Source organism: Cupressus sempervirens, chromosome 2 (assembly GCF_028749045.1).
Source record: "Cupressus sempervirens isolate cs-2001-9-10 chromosome 2, ASM2874904v1, whole genome shotgun sequence".
Taxonomy (NCBI): Eukaryota; Viridiplantae; Streptophyta; class Pinopsida; order Cupressales; family Cupressaceae; genus Cupressus; species Cupressus sempervirens.
Window position 1 is genome coordinate 598782187 of NC_143119.1, and position 21264 is coordinate 598803450.

Here is a 21264-nt window from a genome sequence, read left to right on the forward strand (position 1 = left end):
AACATTCAATCATTATAATCACATGATAACATTCATTAACACATAAAATTCATAAACACACAACATTCACAAATAATTCATTAACACACAATTCATTAACATGCAACATTCAAGAGTAAGTCATTCATGAATAATCATGTCTTTTTTTCTTTCTTGCCATTTCTTTTTTTCATATAATTTCTAAGAGGAATATCAATGTCCTCGTCAGGATCCCCCTCCTCTACTGGTTCTAACACATGTCTCCTCCTCATCAGTTCAGGAACATCATGAGACTGCTGCACCAAAGGGGGGTCTACTGCAATAACAAGTACTTCATGAGGTTAAATTCCCACCATTTTATATTATTGAATTACAAGTTTTTATTTAAGTAAAAGAACTATAAATCAAAAAATTAATTTAAAAGAACAAAACATAGATTTTCTTTACGTGAATGTGCCACATGATCTACCTGTTGATCAGTCTAAACATCCTCTGGCACTCGTTCAGCACGACATGATTCTATATCCTCAACACAAAAAGATTACACCAAGTTCAATTAAAGATGTTATATTGTATTAATATTACATAATTAGTTTTAAATAAAAAATGAGCACCTCCATCGATAGTACGATGCACATCGGGGGCTTCATGATGCTGCGTATGATCTGTGTCAGGATTAACAGGCTGCATTGCAATGTCATGCACATTATTATCAAATAAATTGTTGCTCAAGTATTCAATTTCTAATATATTTTTTGGAATATTTACCTGTGCACATGATGTAGGAGACTGCTCAGTTGGGGCAATGGAAGCTTGCCGTAGGCGTTTAGCCACCGCTGCATAGCCTTGCTTGAAGGCAGTTTTTTTGTGTTCTTCTGTGGCCTCCAAATTAAAATTAGCGCCCTGCATTTTTTCATTAATTAAAAAAATTATTTGCATTTTATAAATAATTTTTCTTTGCAATTCATTTATTGCTACTTACAACGCGTGCTTTGATTTTCGAATATCCCCCAGAGCCAAGTCTGTGTTGCCCAACCTTTTCTAGCCTCACCTTTCTTGCCGTTGATGTGTCCTGCAACCTATGAAAAGTTTAAAATATGTTAGATAATATAGATATAAAGATCAGTACTAAATAGTGGATTATTATATATTGGTATGAAGGTTTTAGCATAAAGTAGCATGTTCCACCAAAAATATGACATGTGTAATCATGCTATTTATCCATGGAGTTCATGCTATTTATCATACTAGAGTCTAGACATGTTCTGCTTTGCATCGCCATTTATTGAAATTGTCTAAGTTTTAATGCATTTATTTTTTATACTTTTGAAGGTATTCTCATTTGGTTACTAATGTTGTATATTGTGATGTAGATTGCAATTGAGATTGCATCATTCTCCAAATATGTTGGCTTTACAAGTGTCCGTCTTGGATGGATAGTTGTTCCTGATGAGCTTTGATTCTCTGATGGATTCGCTGTTGTAAATGATTTCAATCGTATCATGTGTACTTTTTTCAATGGTGCATCTAATATTGCACAAGTTGGTGGATTAGCTTGCCTTTCTCCAGAAGGGTTAAAGGTCAGAAGTGCTCTTCAAAATGGTTGTTTTGACAGATATGTAATATTTGGGTTTTTTTTGTGTCATATTTTATCATTTTCAAGTTATGTTTTTTGATAAGAGACATTGATAAGGTAGCAAAAGGCAAATAAAGCACTCATTGATAATTTACCTTATCTATTCTTTATCAATGATTAATTAACTTACCTAATTCGTATGAATCATACTTGTTCTTGCTGATATGAAAAGAAAAAACAATATGTCAAAAAAGAGTCATTGATAAGGTAGCTGTTGTCAAATTTTCTTTGACCTTTCCTCTGTTGGATTGAGATTTCTTATTATAAGAAAGCATGGTTTTGGTCATAGAGATCTGCAAAGCTATAGGGAAGTTTATTTGAGACTAAAATAATGATCGTTCACTTTAACTTGCATTAGTGCTAAAATCTTTCATATGATGATTATTAATGTGAGATGCTCAATTTTGTTGCAGGCCATGCATGGAGTTGTTGAATTTTATAAAGAGACTATAGAATCATTGTGGAAACATTTACTTCACTTGAGTTTGATGTCTTTGGAGGAAAAAATGCACCATATGTATGGTTCGATTTCCTGGTCAAAATTCATGGGATATTTTTACTGAGATCCTTGAGAAAGCACATATAGTTACAACTCCAAGAAGTGGGTTTGGACCCACAGGTGAAGGTTTTATAAGGGTGAGTGCCTTTGGTCATAGAGAGAACATATTAGAAGCTTCATTTTCCAATATATCTTCATTTGTCAATATATCTTATGTAGGATTTATGCCCAGATTGAGATTGAGATTTATAAGCAATTATGTCAGCATATGAATTACATACCTTTCATATTTACAATAACAAAATTTAAATAGCAAAATTGAGGATTATGCGTGGTAGTATGTTGGAGAAATAACTCCTATTTTAGGGATTTTGATAAAATAGCAAAGCGAGAAATATTGAATTCAAAAGGATGAGAATGTGAAGGAACAAGAGGTGCAGGTGAAGGTTCAAATCACATGAAAAGTCATTTGTACACACTGTGAATTTTTTTGTACATTATGTTGTATTTTAAGAGTGCTCCCCCAAGGTAGATGTGTTAGGCTTGGTACTTTGTCTCTTTACTTCATTGATATATGTGTTTGAATTAGTCTACACACAAATAATTAACATGTTATGAAAGTTGATATGCCTTTTGTGAGCTTGCAAGGAGCTAAGGAATGGAAGAGAAAGATATGAAGCAGGGTGATATTAGGAAAAATCTCTTAATGAGTTTCCATCTTTAGAGTTTCCACAGGAGAAAAAGCAAGGATTCCCTAAAAAGGATAATCTATTGGTTGGGTATAGACACATAATCCATGTGATGAAAGCTTCAGTAGCAATGGAAAATACTAAAAAAGAAGAATGGATTTTAGATATGGTGGAAACACTCAGCTTTAAATTCTTTAGGATTCTCAGACTACATTGTTATCTAAAGATAGAGATTAGATTTTGTGATGCTTCACACTTAAATTTGATGTATAGTGTATATGCACTTCTTTTTTGATATGCAACAAAGCACAAAATGGAATTGATGACAATATAAAATAACAATCACTAACGACAACATTATATACTATTATCATAGTTAACAAAATACTACAGAATATGGGATTTGATATCTTCAATGATGGATTTCATCAAGATTTACATGTAGATTAAGTGCAGATTTGATGCACACATGACCCAAAAGAAAATAGGGGATAGGAAACTCAAGATAGTGAGCAATTATTGTAAAAGAAAGGGAAAGTGAACAAGTATAGTGGTCAAGGAGTTTCCTATTTTTATGACTCAAAATCTAACATGGTACATCATATCACAAGATTTAGTTGTCACAACTTTGAGTAGGAATTTCTTAGTTGAATTTGAGTTTGAGTTCAGCGAAGATAAAATTTGAGAAAAGAACCCATAGGAGACATAGGCTCTAAATTTTGTCACTAAATATGAATAAAGGGCTTCATTTTGTCAATATATCTTATGTAGGATTTATGCCTAGATTGAGATTGAGATTGAGATTTATAAGCAATTGTGTCAGCATATGAATTACATACCTTTCATCAATAGATAGATTAAATTGAGCTAGTTGAAATTGTTGATACTGAAGTTGAACCCTAAATTTTCTCATTAATGTACTAGTAGTTAATACTATTGCATACCTTTTTGGATTTGCTGGTGTACTTTCTTTTGGACATTGCCCTTTCTCCTTTGCATCCAAAATGAACTCATTCTAGTCCCTCACTGAAACAAAGGGAGGAAACTTGTACTTCAGGTTTAGGACGAGGCTCTTTCTATATGTGTCCCTCACAACCTTAAGATGTCTGGCAGCTTTTTGTAACAATTTCTTATGATCAAAAATATTACTACCAAACTCATACTCTATATCTTTGATGAGCTCATCTTTTAATTTTTGAGATTGGTAGTTCCACCATTTAAGAAAAAACACAAAATTGTTAGATATAGCTAGTATAAGAAAAGACCCGAATGAAAGGAAAAATGTTGCACCAATTAATGATATGAAAAAAAATAGTGGGATAAAATTAGTTCAATTATGATGTACAACAACCTAGTACAAATGGTGGGCCTGAATCTTCGCAGTGTGAGGTCATAAAGTCTCCTATAAAATGTATCATTTCCTGCAAAAAATGTCATGGGATAATTAATAGTAAAAACCATTAAAATGAATCATATGAAAGAAGACTCCCACTTTTGGTTCTCTGTAGAAAAATTGGTAAGTATCTTCTACTAAAAGCATGAAATTGTAATGTACCAAATTACTAAACTAGAGAATTATTGGTATAGACAAAAGGTCATTGATAATTTAGATGATCTTACCAAACCCCTAATAAAAAGGAATTCCAGAATAATTAAACAACTTGCACAATACAACACACTAAAGAAGGTCATGAGGCATCACTCCACATCAAAAGCCCTTGCATTCACCACTTGCTATCATGGTTAAATCTTGTAAGAAAAGCCTTATTACAATATAAAAAATAATTATTTAAAGTACCCGAAATCTTAGGACATTTCAAAGGCATTAATTCATTATCGTCAATCAACAATGATGTCTCCATAGATCACGTGCTAGAAACACGGGTAGCTCCAAGAAATGATGGTGAATTATCACCAATAGATGCACTATGATCCGCATTTGGTGGCGTACCAGATGGTGCATCTCCTACCACAAAAGAAATAATACACTATGTGATGCATCCCAAGATTAAAGTACATATTATCAACTCATAATTAACACAAAACCAAATATAGAAAAATAAGGATTTAATAGCTAGATGTCCCCTTGTTGCTGACATTGCAGTCGGCAATCTCGTACGGGCATCCATCAACCTCGTAGGAGTCTCTTGCACTAGATGACTTGAACAATACATTGTTAGCAAAGACATTCTGAAATAATAAAAGTAAGAGTTAAGAAGTTTTGAATGTTTGAAATAAAAAATTCCTTCTAACTTGTCAACTAAAATATTATTTTACCAGTGGCAACCGGAGCTCTGCTACTACCAGCCTCACCGCATTGTCCTTGACTAGGTTGTGGATCAATTGCCAAAAATTCCTGTATAAAAAGAATTTAGTAGTTAAAGTTTCTTACAACTCTTTAAAAAAATTGCATCAATAAAGTATTTTTGCACATATTACATATTTTACTTCACAACATAAAAGATTATAAAATATAAATCTTTATTGAACTTTTGTTATAACTAAATATTCATTAGAGCTTACTTCATAACGCTAAGCTTGCGCTTTCAAATTTGATAGCTTCTTCATCATCTCCCCAGGTTCCATATTTGCCTCATCCAAAATTTTCATTGCTTTTATATTAATTTTTCTAATTTTTTTCTTCAATATTTTTATGAAATTGGGAGTATCAGCAATATCCTCATCAGAATGCATAGCTAGTGGCTTAGTGCTTACTGCTGCTGCTTTACCCTTATCCTGAACATCAAATTGTGAGAGGAATATTAGTAAAACTATCATAAAAACTCAAAAACCATAAATAAAATAATGTAATAATATAACATTTTTCAACTATCTAATTTGTACAATTTCAAAAAGGTTTACCCTCACTGAAGAAGGGGTGGGAGTAGCATCCTAGTGACCTCTATCATCTGTCGGATCCATATCGTCCTGTCACAAAGATTAAACATAAAAAATTTAGCTAACTGAAAGCAATAGACAACAAAAAAAAACTTATTAACAAAATGGTAAATAGTACTTACAGCCCTTATGATAGTAACTTTGTTTGTATCTATGCGATTTAAATGGTAATCAATTAGCAGTTCTTCCCCTGCACTTATTGATTTTATTGCACAAACAAAAACTTCATTCCCCTCACGCACCTCAAATATGCAATTGGGTTGCTTACTAGTTGAAGAAGGTTGCGTACTATTTATAAAACCTGCAATATTACCTATTACTTGTGGTCTCCCATCACTGTACATAGAAAATCTTTTACTTTGATCATTTTCTTTTCGTTGTATATAATTAGTTGATACCCCATACCTACGCATACTTTTTTTATATCGAACAATCTGCATCTAATCATTGTAATTGTAACATGGACCGACATACTTGAACAATTTGACAACTTTTTTGTAACATACCTTTATCCCATCCATGGAAAATAGGCCCAAACCATGTAATGAGGATGGAGCAATGCAATATATCCTCTCATTAACACAAAAATTTGTGTTAATTGGAGGTAGCTTATTGGGTATCCATTCTTTCTCAATGTGTGAGTACCAAAAGGGTACCTTGATGTCGCCTTTGGTCTCATCATCATAAGAACATGACCCCCCATTACCAAGGTAAAATTGCATGCGTTTATCAAATTTTTTTCTATTCTTTTGACCTCTAGTTGATCTCCCTCTTTTAGTCGTACTACATGTAGATCTTTCATCTACCATTTCCTCATTTCCCTCATTCGATGTAGATAGATCTGACAAGTACCTATTTGGTGGGTCCTGCAATCCATCAAATGGAAAGTGAAAGTGACATATATAAAATGTAGTAAGTTGAAAGTGATTATACAATTATATTTCTATACAAACCTTCTTTGTCTATATATACATTATATGATTATATAATATGTCTATTTATAACATACATGCTCAATGATAAACAAGAAGAATATAAGAAATTTATGTCTATTTATTGACTTATACCTGCTGATCCATGTCACTGTGCACAATCCACACCAAACGAATTGACTGTTTGCAAAAAGGGTGACAATAAGACATAATATAAACATTGGTAATTATAAATAACATATGTTGTAATCATTAGAAATGAACACAATAAATATGTAATCAAATTTCCTGAATATGTTAATCATTTACCTTAAGTTAGCTAAAAATTACATGATACACATTTGCTACAAATAACTTAGAAGACAACATGAACAATAGGCAACATCGACATCGCAAACATGAACAAATTTCCCTTATATATGGAATGCAAGATCGTCAACAGAAGGGGTGACGATGTACCTATAGTCAATTGACTATTTGCAAAAAGGGTCATAATCAGACACAACATAAACATTGGTAACTATAAATAACATATGTTGTAATCATTAGAAATGAACACAATAAATATGTAATCAAATTTCTTGCATATGTTAATCATTTATCTTAAGTTCGCTAAAAATTACATGATACGTGTATGCTACAAATAACTTAAAAGATGGCATGAACAATATGCAACATCGTAAACATGAACAAATTTACCTTATATATGGAATGCAAAATCATCAACAGAAGGGGTGATGACGTTTGTAGTCATTGATTATCTTCTTCTTCTTCTTCATCATCATCATCACCATCATCACCATCATCATTGCCATCATCATCGCCATCATCATCACCATCATCACCATCATCATTGCCATCATCACCATCACCATCACCATCATCATCACCATCATCATCATCATCATCACCATCACCATCATCGTCATCACCATCATCTTGATCTTCATCATCTACTTCTTCATCATCTTCAATATCTTCTTCTTCCATAACATTATACTTTATCGGCCTTCCTCTTGGATCATGTCTAACAAAAAATGACCAACCCTATTTATTTGGAACCTTTGAGTAAAACACTTTCTCACATTGGCTTGGAAGAACATAGGGCTCATCTCCAACAGGCTCAAACGACCTTGTATTAATCATTGTAAATCCATTATCATGTTGAATAACCATTCTATCTGGATCATTTTGATTTAGTCATAACCTATACCATTTGAAAATGAATAGAAATACTTTGAATGTGTTAAATTCACACTCAATTATATCATCCAAGATTCCATAGTATTTATTTTGATATTGTTGAGGATGTATGTCGTTTCTATATGATATACTGGTGACCTTGAAAACTGCAGTTATCCCAGAATCACAAGTTTTCTTTGTGTCATCCAACCTTTTTATGTGGAATTTATGGCCATGATAGTACATAGCTTTGTGGTGCTTGACCTGCAATTTTTGAAGTGTGTGTAAATTATTTGCATCGTGAGTTGATATGAAATATACGTCAAGTTATGATCATTAATAAATTTCTACGTACCTCTCCACCTCTTAAACCCTTTACTAGATCAACTACCATCGGCATAACATTGGAATCTCCATTATGATGAGCTTTTGTAACCAATGAAGCAACACCTTCCCATGTTAATGAGCAACCATTTTGTTGACATCGTTCAATCCATTTCGTCATCCAATCAAGATTGTTCACAATATACAAATGTATTGCATCCCACTCTCGACCACCTGTTTCAAAAAAATACACCAATTAAAAATAAATTATATTGAAGATTTATATGAATTAATTAACTACAATAACATCTTAGATTTACCTCTCACTTTCCTCAATCTACCTTTTCCCATCAAGTACTCCCCTTCGAATTTGTTAATTGAGTTAGGATCCCAAATACGATCTACATGGATGTTTGCTGCAAACTTAGGAAGATATTCAGTAATGTACACCATGGTCTGGTATACCATATATCCCTCCACCATAGAACCCTCGGGATGTACTCTCTATTGAACCAAGCCTTTCAAAAATTTCAAGTGCCTCTCAACCATCCACATTGACCTGGTTGGTACAGGTCCACACAATTCAATCTCCTCAACTTGATGTATGAGGTAGTGTTCTTGTGCATTGAAAAAACTTGGAGGTAGACACTTTTGCATTTCACACATCAAAAGAGGAATTTTTCTCTTCCAATATCTTATATCTTCTTTATTGATTTCTTTAGATGACAACCACCTCATGTATTTTCCAAGATCATATATAACCTATTTGACATTGTTGGCAAAGTGCTGTAGGAGAGATAGAGGTAGAATGTACTGTAATATTTGTAAAATGATCTTGTCAATATTTTATAAAAGAATGCAATTGAAACTATATGTAGTATATAAATATATAGTGAATACAAAATAACATGAATTACCTTAATAAATGTATGCCAATCGTGTGTTTTCAACCCTGGCCCAAATTCACTTTTATTTCATATGACATTGTTTATGTTCGCAGCAAATCCTATGGGAAATCGTATTTTTTTATGACTTCTTTTATAGCATTGCTTTGCTGCTCTGACAATAACCAACTAAGGGCACTTGTATCAATCTGGTCTTCATTATTATTTGGTTGAATACCATTTTTCATTGCATGGTTGGATTCTTCAATGTCACTACAAGTTTTGACAATTTGATCTTTGTCACGCCTTCCATCCAAGATTTTCCATAATGTCTCTGCTACATTCTTTCCAATATGCATAGGATCAAACAAATGCATAATTAAGAGTTGCTCATAGTATGGCAACCTAGTAAATTGTGTAGGATAAATTTTTAGTCCTTTTGGAAGTTGGACATTGATGTCTTGACGACCTTCAAAACCATCAATCACATCATCAGTAAACAAAACACAATATCAAAATATAAATTTGAAACAAAAAGCATCAAATGGAATGAAATTACCTTGACAATTTGTTTTATTGTATGCCAACTTCCATAGGCGAGGTGTCATTCTCTGTGGCTTTGACGTAGTCTCTTGTAGACCATTGAAAAGATGTTTTTCGATAATTCAGTACTTATGATTTTTGTGCAAAAAGTGTCTATTCTCATCAAACACCTACTTTCTTAAACTTTTTGAATGATGAGATCTCGTCTTTGGACCACAAACTGGACATGCAAATTTACCCTTTGTCTGAAGACCTACAAGATCGTGTATAATTGGATTAAATGTGTTAACTTTGACATACCAAAAAAGAGGTGTCAAGAAGAGAACATACCACAAAAATGTGTTAGCCCAAGGGCATCGTGTATTGTCCATACAAGCATTGCATGAAATTGAAATTTTCTTTGTCCTATTGGTCTACAAATGTCATACATAGTAGCCCCATTCCATAACACCACCAACTCATCGATAAGGGGTTCAATATATATGTTGATATCTTTGACTTGGTACTTACCTAGTTGAATGAGCAAAAACGTTACATAATTATTTTGACCATTTGATGGATTAGTAATAATAAATTAATTTAGATGACCATTAAATCAAAAAATACTTGGAACAATCAGTGTCAACATTATGTGCTCTCTCTTTATGGACAACCAAGGAGGTATGTTATTGTTGATAACAAAAATAGGCCACACTGAGTAAGTAGATCTCATCTCTCCATAAGGATTGACATTGTCTGCTGCCAATGAAAGCTTGAGATTATGAGGTTCTTCTTTAAAGTGTGGCCATTTTTCCTCTATTTCCTTAAATGCCGAACCATCTGCAGACATTTGCATAATGTCATCTTGACTTCTATTGCATGCATGGATATCCATAAATTGTGCCAAGCTATTGCACTTGAATAATCGTTGCAGACATGGAATAATGGGAATATGCCGAAGAACCTTGCGAGGCACCTTTTTTGTTAATCGATCTGATTGATATCTACTGATATGGCAAGTAGGGAATTGTTGCAAATTCATGCTATTTATGATATATAATATGATCGTTTGGACATGCATCTATTGTTTGATACTCCATTCCAATATCTTTCATGATGGCAGATAATTCTCGGTATGAGCGAGGTAGAATGTTTGATGGTGGTAACAAACACTCACCTATCAACCTACAACCAAAAATATAATTTCTTAATTTAAAGAATATTAATTGCTACACGAACCCAATGTTAATTGTAAGGGAACTATGAGTAAAATAATGAAAGAAGATGGCATACCTTACATACGTGTCATTGCTACATTGGATAAACCATTCATAACCTTCAAGTTCACCAATAGCAATACAGCAGCAAGAAGAGTTGTTTTGGAGCCTTCATATAGGGACTGGTGTGCCTTCTCAAGTAAATGTAAATCAAACTCTGCATCATCATCACCATCATCATCATCATCATTATCATCTTGATCATCCTGATCATTTTGATCATCGTGATCTTCATCATCCTGATCTTCTTCCATGGTATCATTACCTTCTACTTCAATATTCACACCTCCATGTTCCCTCGTTTGGAAATTCGCATTCTTCGAATTGTCATGGTCCATAACATGAAACTCAAGGATGTTGACCTATATGAAAATGATGACCTTATATTAACCATGACCATGATGTCATCATCAAATCATGTCTTATGTAATTTATAAACTATTAAAATATATACCAATGGGCGATACTCGTTTCGCCCTTCAATGTGACCATGTTGCCTACAATGTTCCTTAGATGTTGTGATTAGATATCTTCGAGTCTTTAAGCCCTTACAAATTTTGCAAGGACAATAACATTTTCCATCATCTTTTCTTTTTAAGTTAGACCACAGTCTAGTAATTGTCTCCCTATTTTTTTGTGCGTTGATATCGTCAGACATGGTCTTTCTTGAATGGAATGACTCATTGGTGGAAGAAGGATGATTTGTTTGCAACCTACAGATGGAGTAGTAAGAGGGAGACACAGATAAAAATGAGTTAGGTCTCTAAACCAAGTAGGAGTTAGGACATGCTAGAGTGGGGTTAGCCCAAGATATTTTGGAATCTTGAAGAACCTGGTAAAGGGTATCTGGGAAGGTGAAAATAAAAAAGTATTTTTACAGCTACAAAGGAGGAATCGAGAGCATTATAAATAATGAAGAAGAAACTTAAATCCATACAACTTCACCTCTATTTACAATTTGACCTTTCTACAAGTGAAATATGATAATATACAAAATTTCCAATCACATTTTCACTTAAAAAAGAACACCAAATATACCTTTGCTACAATATCTTCTTCAAATTCTTCGCTATCAGATTCTTCAGAACTGCAAGCTCCTATGTAGAAATAAGATGAGATGTACTAAGTAATTTTTGATGGGAAATATTTAAACACATCAACTATCAAAAAAATAATTTATGAAATTTAGTTGCTTTATTATGTACTAAAGACTTGGCATGATGTTCCCAAGTCTATCTATAGAATGCCTATTTGCATGGTTATTTGCAAATAGTCTAGTATGGTGTTGCTTTAGAACAACAACAAATGTCACTGGGGCTGGTAATTTGGCTCAAGAGATGCACAAGCCTGTTGACACCACAGAACTTTTAGTTCATCATATAGCATTTAGCTATCTTCTTTAACAAAATCCAAAGAGAATACAAACAAACTAATGAGCTGTGTTTATCTCAATTGAATAGAAAGTACTATAGTGAGTATTAGGAAACTAACCTTGCGAATAGCATCCAATTCATAAAGTATTAGGAAAGTGACCTTGCTAATTAGTTTAACATAGATTGGTGAACAGAAAATTCATAATAAAAATCTGATTTTTTTCCACACTTGTTCAAACCATATAATGAAATGACAAAAAATGAATTGTATACAAAGACCATATTGTAGGCTATCCAAGTTGAAAGTGAATAGATGACCTTTATGGGGTATTGTACCAATTGGAGCAAGTATGTGAGAGCTTGAAGATGAAGGGCTCCTATTTTGGGGCCAATATTTGGTGGTTTTGAGGTGCCTAGGGAGAACCTTTGATGCTAAGTCTTAGTTATGTAGACTTTGGTGAATTTGGTGAGCTTTCTACAAGTTTGTACCTGCTGTATCAGTAGCCACTATGCCCTATTCCAGACCTTTAGTATTCTGATTGACATCAATTACAAGTGTACATCCAGATGTTAGCTATAATTGATTGGGGTGGCTTTTAGTGTGTATTAGTCTAATTTGACATGTGTGATGGCAGTATCAACGTGTTATCAACATCTTACATTATTTAGAAGAGGTGTAGTTTAGTGGGTAAATGTTCAGTCATTGTGGGAATGGTATTCTATGCTTTCTGTTAGGTTAATTTGTGTTGTTGCAGCAGTCTAATTTTATAATCTGAATGTTGTATCAGTTTGTTTCAATAATGTTCTTGTTATTTTTCTATATTGTAATGCATCTCACTATAATGTCCCCTTTTTTACATGACATTCAATAAAAAAAAAAAAAAGTAAAAATATAAAAAATTAAAATAACATGTAATATAATTATAATTTAATTAAGTTTAGTGAATGATCAAAATGAATGCAATAAAGAGTTATGAGTATTGAAGGATTAAGATATAAAGGAGAGACCATTCTATGAGAAGAGAACATGAAGGAAGCAAACAATCATTTGGAAATAAATTATTATTTCATGAGGCAGCAATGAAGGGTGGCGACTCAATTCCTTTTGAAGGGTGGCAATTCTTTTATAAATAAAATATAAAGGGAAGATCAATAGAAATTCACCATCAAATGTCATTTCATTCAACTAGATACAAAATCAAAAATCCATTCAAGAATCAATTTATGAAATCATTACACACCAATATATCAGATCAACATTCATTCAATCATCACTATCAACATTTGTTAAATCATCAATCTTGAATCCATCAAAGTAAACCATTCAATTGTCCACCTATCATCAATTGGGAATCAAATATCAAAATAACCAAACAATCAGACCAGCAAGAAAACAATCAGTCACTTATACAGGCAAATATCAACTATTCGAGTATCAACCATTCTAGCATCCAATCATTTTAAATATTTATAATTAAGACATAAATTGGTTAAGCATCCACCCATCAATCCTTCAAGAAACAATAATAAAGAGAAATCAGACAATTGACAATGATCTATCAAATACATCAAGATATCAATTTTGAATTCTAGTTAGTACTTGCAAACTGGATAGGTTTTGGGCCCATAGGGTAGGCTAAGGATTTGAGGCAATATTTATGATACATATTCCACAAAAATTAGCATAATTGGTATAAATACTAGGTCGTTACTGCAGAGCGTAAAAACTAGTTGATTAGGACATTTAGCAATTCCCGATTTGGGTACTCCATTTCAATTTGTTTAAATTGTTTTGTCCAATGTAGGTTGATGCTTTTTAGTTTCAACGTTGAAACCCAAAGTGTCATATTTGGTAGGCATGTTTGTTCTTATAGCCTTAAATTCATTGACTGTGATTTTAAGAAAAATCTACGACGAGACTTATTTTTCAGATGCATGATGAGAAACGATTTCCACATTGAAAAGTTTTATGAGAATTCCTAGGTTCAACAGCTATGTCTTTTCTAGGGCTTATAGCATCTCTTCTTTTGAGCTTATGCAAGTGACAAAGTATGAGACGGGTAGACTTTAGCAATGGCTATTTCTTTTGTTATTATTCCATTGTTTATTATTTTTCTTATCTCATATCTATGTTTATTTTACATTTTTTCATTTCCACATAAATTGTGGCCTGAGGGGCCACACCTTTTTATATTGATTTAAGAAAAAAGATCACACATAAGGGTGCATCTATAGCTAACTACTTAACATCTAGAATCATATTAACAAAAAGGTTCATATTCATTCTCAAACATATTAAATTGTACATCAGCATAGCCACTAGGGCTAGCCTCCAAGAGCAATCTAGAAAATTTCCACTATTCAGAAGGGTGACAAGTATCATAGTCCATCTTGCAAAAATCATTTTCCAGACTGATACACAAGCTTTCTCAAGAGTATAGAGAATAGCCCAAGCTTCCATCTAATTTTTAGAATGAGTACTTAAGGAAGTAGAAAAGAAAAACTAAACAGGGCTTAAAGTTCCACTACTAGTACCACCCATTCATGTTGGACGTGGATTACTCCTTGAAAACCCATCTATATTGATTTTGAGGAAATCATTTGGGAGGGGAGACACTAACCTAAATGGTTCACTTTCTTGACTTTCTGAACTCTGGGACCAAACCTATTTTGTGAAGAAAGAGAAAAGCATTGATCCAAGTGATTAGCAATGTGGAGATCCAAATGAACAGTTGACTAAGATAGCTCTTGTTTCGACAAACCACCCTCTCATGAAATCTCATTCATATTATAATCTTTCATGATCTTATCATAGCAAAGGTGATTATGAAATTGCTGGCTGCTACTACATGGCATCAGTCAAGGAAAGCTAGAAGCCACAGGATTTTGTGTTGCCATACTTTGGGTTGGGATAGGTTAAATGAAATTGGGAGATCTTAAGAGTTCTCTCTAAAATTTTGAAAAGGTTATGGAGGTTCACCCCGAGAACTGTGAAAGCTTGAAAGCTATAGGCCATATATATGCTCAACAAGGGCAACGAGAGAAGTCTTTGGAAATTCTAAGAAAGGCAACTCGCATAGATCCACGTGATGCTCATTCCTTTATTAATATGGGTGAGTTATTGATATCATCAAACCCTAGTGCAGCCTTAGATTCTCTTAACATAGAAAAGTCTCTTTTGAAGAAGAGCAGAGAAGATGTACCCATTGAATTGTTAAACAACATTGGGGTTCTTCATTTTGAGCATGATGAACTAGAGTTGGCTCAACAAACTTTCATGGAGGCATTAGGAAATGGCGTTTGGGTTGAATTCATCAATAAAAGCCCCAGTATCAATTCTAAAGTTTTTCTTGTGTGTTTAAAGGATATGGAATTCTTCCATCGACTAGAAGAAGAAGGTGTTTCACTTGAGTTGCCATGGGATAAAGTGACAACACTATTTAAATTGAGTTTCTTTTTAAATACTATTTAAATATAATTTAAAATATGAATTTATCCATGAGAAATCCAATGAATAGGTGCTCCTGCATCATAGACGGAGATGCTGATGCAAGGTATGATGTTACTGACTTCCCTCTTAGCACCCTAGTCCACCAACTCATACATGAAACCATGGGACAAAAAAGAAAAAATGTTGTATTTAAAAGCTTTTTTGATCGGTTATTAGGAGTATGAATGAGGTTTGCATGTCATATTCGAATGAAGCCCTAAGATTCATTCAAATTCCCCACACCAATATCGGCATGGAGGCTTCGAGTGAAGCCCCTTGGGACCTTCATTCAAAGATTTGGCTTCATTTGAAGCCCCTAAAATTTAGCTTCCCCACTTTCCATCTGATTTCTTCATTATGGAAAGTGGGAACCATTATTGTGGCCCTACCTAGGAACAAAATTTTATCACCTAATTTTCCTTTTGTTGACTTCATGATCTTTCTATGAAGCAAATAAAATAATAACTAACATTTTCTATGTTTCAAACTTCTATGTTGACTAAAAAACATCTGCTGAAATAACTTTATTTGACAAATTCCATTAAAAAATTATAACCTTTTTCAACCTAGACTTATATTAGACATTTTATAAGTTACACTAGATTAACATGTTTAAAAGTAACTACACATATCTAAATGTGTGCACTACATAAGTGTGCGATAAAAATATATATGTATATTTCAATCTATCTTGACATATGTTCATAATCACTCATATGAAAAGGAATGTATTCAAATATTTCAAGCTCATCTTTGTCATTTGGCTCCCCAAAAATGTGCATACAAGTAACAAAATATTATAGAAAGTCAAGTATTCAAACTATTTGCTAAATGTTACAAGAGAACGATAGATCGTTCATTGTTGACTATATAAAATATTTCATATACCACATAATAACTATTTTATAAATGAAAACTTTCATACATGGGATGAAGCATTCTGGTTGTTTGAAAGTCTATTGGACATTGTGAGCTTGCATACAAAATATCACAATAGTCCTTGAATGCTTGAATGTTCTTTTTTCACCTATAAGTAGTGGTGAATATAGAAATAATGAGACATTTTATTTAATCTACTATATGGATTTGAAGCAAACTAAATTATTATAGCAACTCAATGCAAAGGAAAATCAATATATTTAATTTAAAATAGTCTAAATGTGTTCATACAAAAACTATAAATGATTATCCCTATTTAATTGATCTTTATATATTCCTAGTTTTTCAGCTAATGACCAGCCAAATGAAGCCCATAAAGACAACAAGACACAATTTATACCCAAATTAGCATTTTAGAATATTATGAGTGAACCACTTTTCTTTCTTTGTAGCCTATTTTATCTTGGAAATAGGATACCAAATCATGTTGTTATCCTTGATTTATAATCTTATCCTAGTTGATATTTTCTAACAAAAAATTAAATAATCTATTTAGATAACTTGTCTTTTATAGTGTTAACCATTCTCCAAAAATACATATTTTTTTTCTAAAAATATCTTTGAACTCAATGGAAAGCTCATGATTCAACTACCTCTTGTCTCCTATTGAGGTATTTTGGGGATGATATAATAAATAATTCATTCCATCCTACATTGGTAATACTTCTTATTTGGTGAATACATCATTTCATCAAAAAGACTCTTTGTGTGGTGAACCTTTAGTATTTTACCTATACAGTAGATAGATCAGAAGCAACAACATATTTAAATAAACTAAATATCTCTATAAACATATATGTATATATGTAATAATGTAAATCAAATCAATCTGGAATATTTTCAAGATATAAGTTAAATTCTCATGGATCATTTAGAAGTCATATGTCATAAAAATCTTCAAGTGGGTTACAATTTCTTATTTTTGAAAAATAAATCAAATATTGAATAAATTTGAACCTAAGATTTATTTAAAATAATTTTAAGATATATATTCAATAAAAAAAAAAAAGATAATAGAACTATATCATTGAACATAAGAGGAAAAAAATTTCATCACTTGATTTTCCTTTTGTTGACTTCAAAATCTTTCTGTGAAACAAATTAAAAAAAAAAAACATTTTTTATGTTTCAAACTTCTATATTGACTACAAAACATCTTCTCAAATAACTTTATTTGGTGAATTCAATTTAAAATATTAGAACCATTTTCAACATAAACTTATAATAGATTTTCGACGATTTTCAAACTTCTATTTTGACTACAAAAGATCTCTTGGAATATAGATCATCCATTGTTGAATATGTAAAATATTTCATATACCATACTATTTAATCTTGCCAGGCTATTTGAACAGCTACATGACACTGAAAAAGAAAATATTTTGTACAGGCTAATATTGTTCAAGTTTCCTAATTATGTGGATGCATATCTACGACTTGTAGCTATGGCCTAGGCTCGAAATGAGATCCAAATAAGCCTAGAATTTATTGGGGAGGCACTTAAGGTGGATAAAACCTCAATAAATGCAATTACCATGCTTGGCAACCTAGAACTGAAAACAGATGATTGGCTTAAAGCAAAAGAAACAATTAAAACTGCACAAAATGTATCAGATGGTAAGGATGCTTATGCTGACATTTCTCTTGGAAACAAGAATTATTTTGCAGCTTCACGCAATGAGAAGAAGGATCCAGATGTGGAGTGAATACATCTTGATAAGGCTAGGGAACTGTATTGTAAAGTGTTGGCTCAAAGAACTAGAAATGTCTATGCTGCAAATGGGGCAAGCATTGTGCTAGCTGAAAGGGGTCATTTTGATATTGCAAAGGAAATTTTCACACAGGTTCAAGAAGCTGTAGCAGGAAACATCTTTGTTCAGATGCCTGATGTGTGGGTAAATCTAGCACATGTTTACTTTGCACAAGGATAGTTTGGGCTTGCAGTGAAAATGTATAAAAATTGTTTGAGGAAATTCTATTTTGGCACTGACACCTAATTTTTATTATATTTAGCTCGATCACATTATGAAGCAGAACAGTGGCAAGATTGTAAAAGAACATTGTTAAGAGCAGTACATTTGGCACCCTCAAATTACATGTTACACTTTGATGTTGGTGTTGCCATGCATAAGTTTTCAACTTCAACACTTCAAAAGCGAAAACGTATTGCTGATAAGGTTCATCAAGCAGTGTCTGAATTAAAGAATGCGCTCTGTGTGTTTAGCCAACTGTCAGTAGTGCCAAGCCCTCATACACATGGAAGGTTTCAAGGATTAATACAGGCCACCCACGTTGCAGCCCTATATGATTTCTTTCACAACCTGCCATCTCCATGCATTTTTTCTATATGTATGCTAATTTGATTTAAGGAACTATCAGGCTATGTAATTGTATGATTTGATCATGAGAAAAACTTTGTGGAATAATGAAATATGATACAAGAAACAAGGAATATGCACTATGTTTCAATGAATTTTTAAAAATGTCAAGGTTGATTTTGAAAGATGAGCATCATAGAACTTTACAAAATTATGAAGACAAGGCAGATTTTGTGTTGCTGAACAAGAAAGCATATTTCTAACTGAAGTATTGACATAAAAAGTTTAGTAACTATCCTAGAAAGTAATCTTGATGAAAGAGAGCATATTCTTAAAGTAGTGGCTTGGTAGAAATCCATTAAAAGTGTCCATTAAAAAACACAATACAGCCTGAATATGTCAGTATATGGCAGAGAGTTTTACATGGCATTCCTAAGATAAATAGAATAGTAGTCAAGCCCTATTCAAGAATGAAAAAGCTTGTTATTTTCCAAGGAGAGGACTTCTATCAAGACGAATCATTAAATGTGGAGTGCACTTTGTAATAGACACAAAAGATTGCATGAAAGTTGTGAAAGGGGTGCAGAAGATGCTCACTTTTTCCTTGCAGAGTAACAAGTAGTTGGTGTTGCTATTTCTATTAGTGTGAATTATGCAAAGTAGCCAATTGCATTTGATAAGAAAATCAGTGTCAATTCAGACGACATCCATTTCAAAGGAAGAAGACCTGATAAAGATAAGGCTCTTCAAGCCCTAAGGAGATCAAAAGCGTTCAAAATTCTAGAACCCTACACAGTCAAGAGAAGACAGAGTGTGTAGAGTTTCCCCTAATAGTTGAGATCATGAACATAATCCAAATAGGCAGTTCGTGGAAAGTCACATAGTATGAGTGAAGAATCTAATGAGATGATACACTGCATATCATAAAAAGTGGAAAAAAAACCCCAAAAAAAACTTTAAAATACCATGTGATCGGAGCATGAAGGAGGTGGCAAGAACAAGAGCTAAAATAAAAGGGTGATGACATTCAAGAAAGCACAAATGGAAGTCTACAATCATAGCAATAAGTCGCAACAAAGTTTTATTACAATGTTCTACAATCAAATGCACCCGTCAATGATCTGTAGCAGACGTGCCCTTGTGCCCTTTTCGATGGAGACCGGACTTTTTTGCTTCCCTCGCACCAATGTTGATGGAGACCGAACTTTTTTGCTTCCCTCGTGCCAATGTTGATGGAGACCAGACTCACAACTTCCCTCGTGCCAATATTGATGGAGACCAGACTCGTAGCTTCACCAAATGAAATGTGAATTACATTTTTGCCCTTTTTTTTTTGTTTTATGCTGCCATGTGTGTCGCAATTCTGACAAAATTAAATTGTCACAATTGCGACCAACACGGGCATGTTATTAAAAAAAAAAAATTTCTTTATAACGTGACCAACCAACCCATTTAACAAACTTGGTCGCAATTTTTGGTCGCGATTTAGGGTGAAATGCACTAGTGTCCCTACTCTGTGTCTTGAGTTGGGACATCACCTATCTATCATTAGATCAATCCTATGCACATCACTGCATGACTACCTAATTTCTAATGTTTTCTTGTTATGCCCATCCCCGGTTGACCAAAAAAGACTCTAATTTTTGGCGTTATCTTACGCTCCACCAATCATATATACCTCATCAAATGAGTCACTGAATCTACCTACCCTACTCATCATGCAAAAGCACCATTGTATACATCACATAGGCTATGCCAATTACTAAGCGCTATTACATTATGTGGATGCACTATTCTTTATAAATGTGCTACAAGATTCTCCAAATGTGCTAAAATATTTTTCAAGTGTGCTATTTCTTTTCATGCGCTCCAAAAATGCTCAAAAGTGCTATTATATGGCAAAGATGCGCTATTATTTCAAGTGTGCTAGAACTTTGTTCATTAGCGCTATTATATTCTTTGAATGAACTATTTCGTCTATATGCACTATTATATTTCTCAAATGCATTATTACCTACTAAATGTGCTAATCTATTGCAAACCTAGGGTTTCCAAAAGTGCTAAAACTCCCTGCACATGTGCTAAAACACTACACATATGCACTACAGAAATTCAAATGTGCTACAAGATACCTCAAATGCGCTAAATCTCTGACATTAACACATCTACCCTACAAATCCACACAAAAACTCACCAAACACAGGTAAAAAATGCTAAATCCTAAAAAAAATAGGATCTTGACGACATACTAGGGCACTGTAGTCTATTGGACACTCATACTGATGACCCTTCTTGAATCTATGCTCGTGTAATGGCACCACC

The 21264-nt window shown here is 33.2% G+C and overlaps 1 pseudogene; it reads left to right on the top strand.

Moving 5' to 3' along the window:
• The first annotated feature begins 1481 nt into the window (after positions 1-1481).
• LOC149574820 (protein CTR9 homolog) lies at positions 1482-20245 on the top strand (annotated as a pseudogene).
• The last annotated feature ends 1019 nt before the right edge of the window (positions 20246-21264 follow it).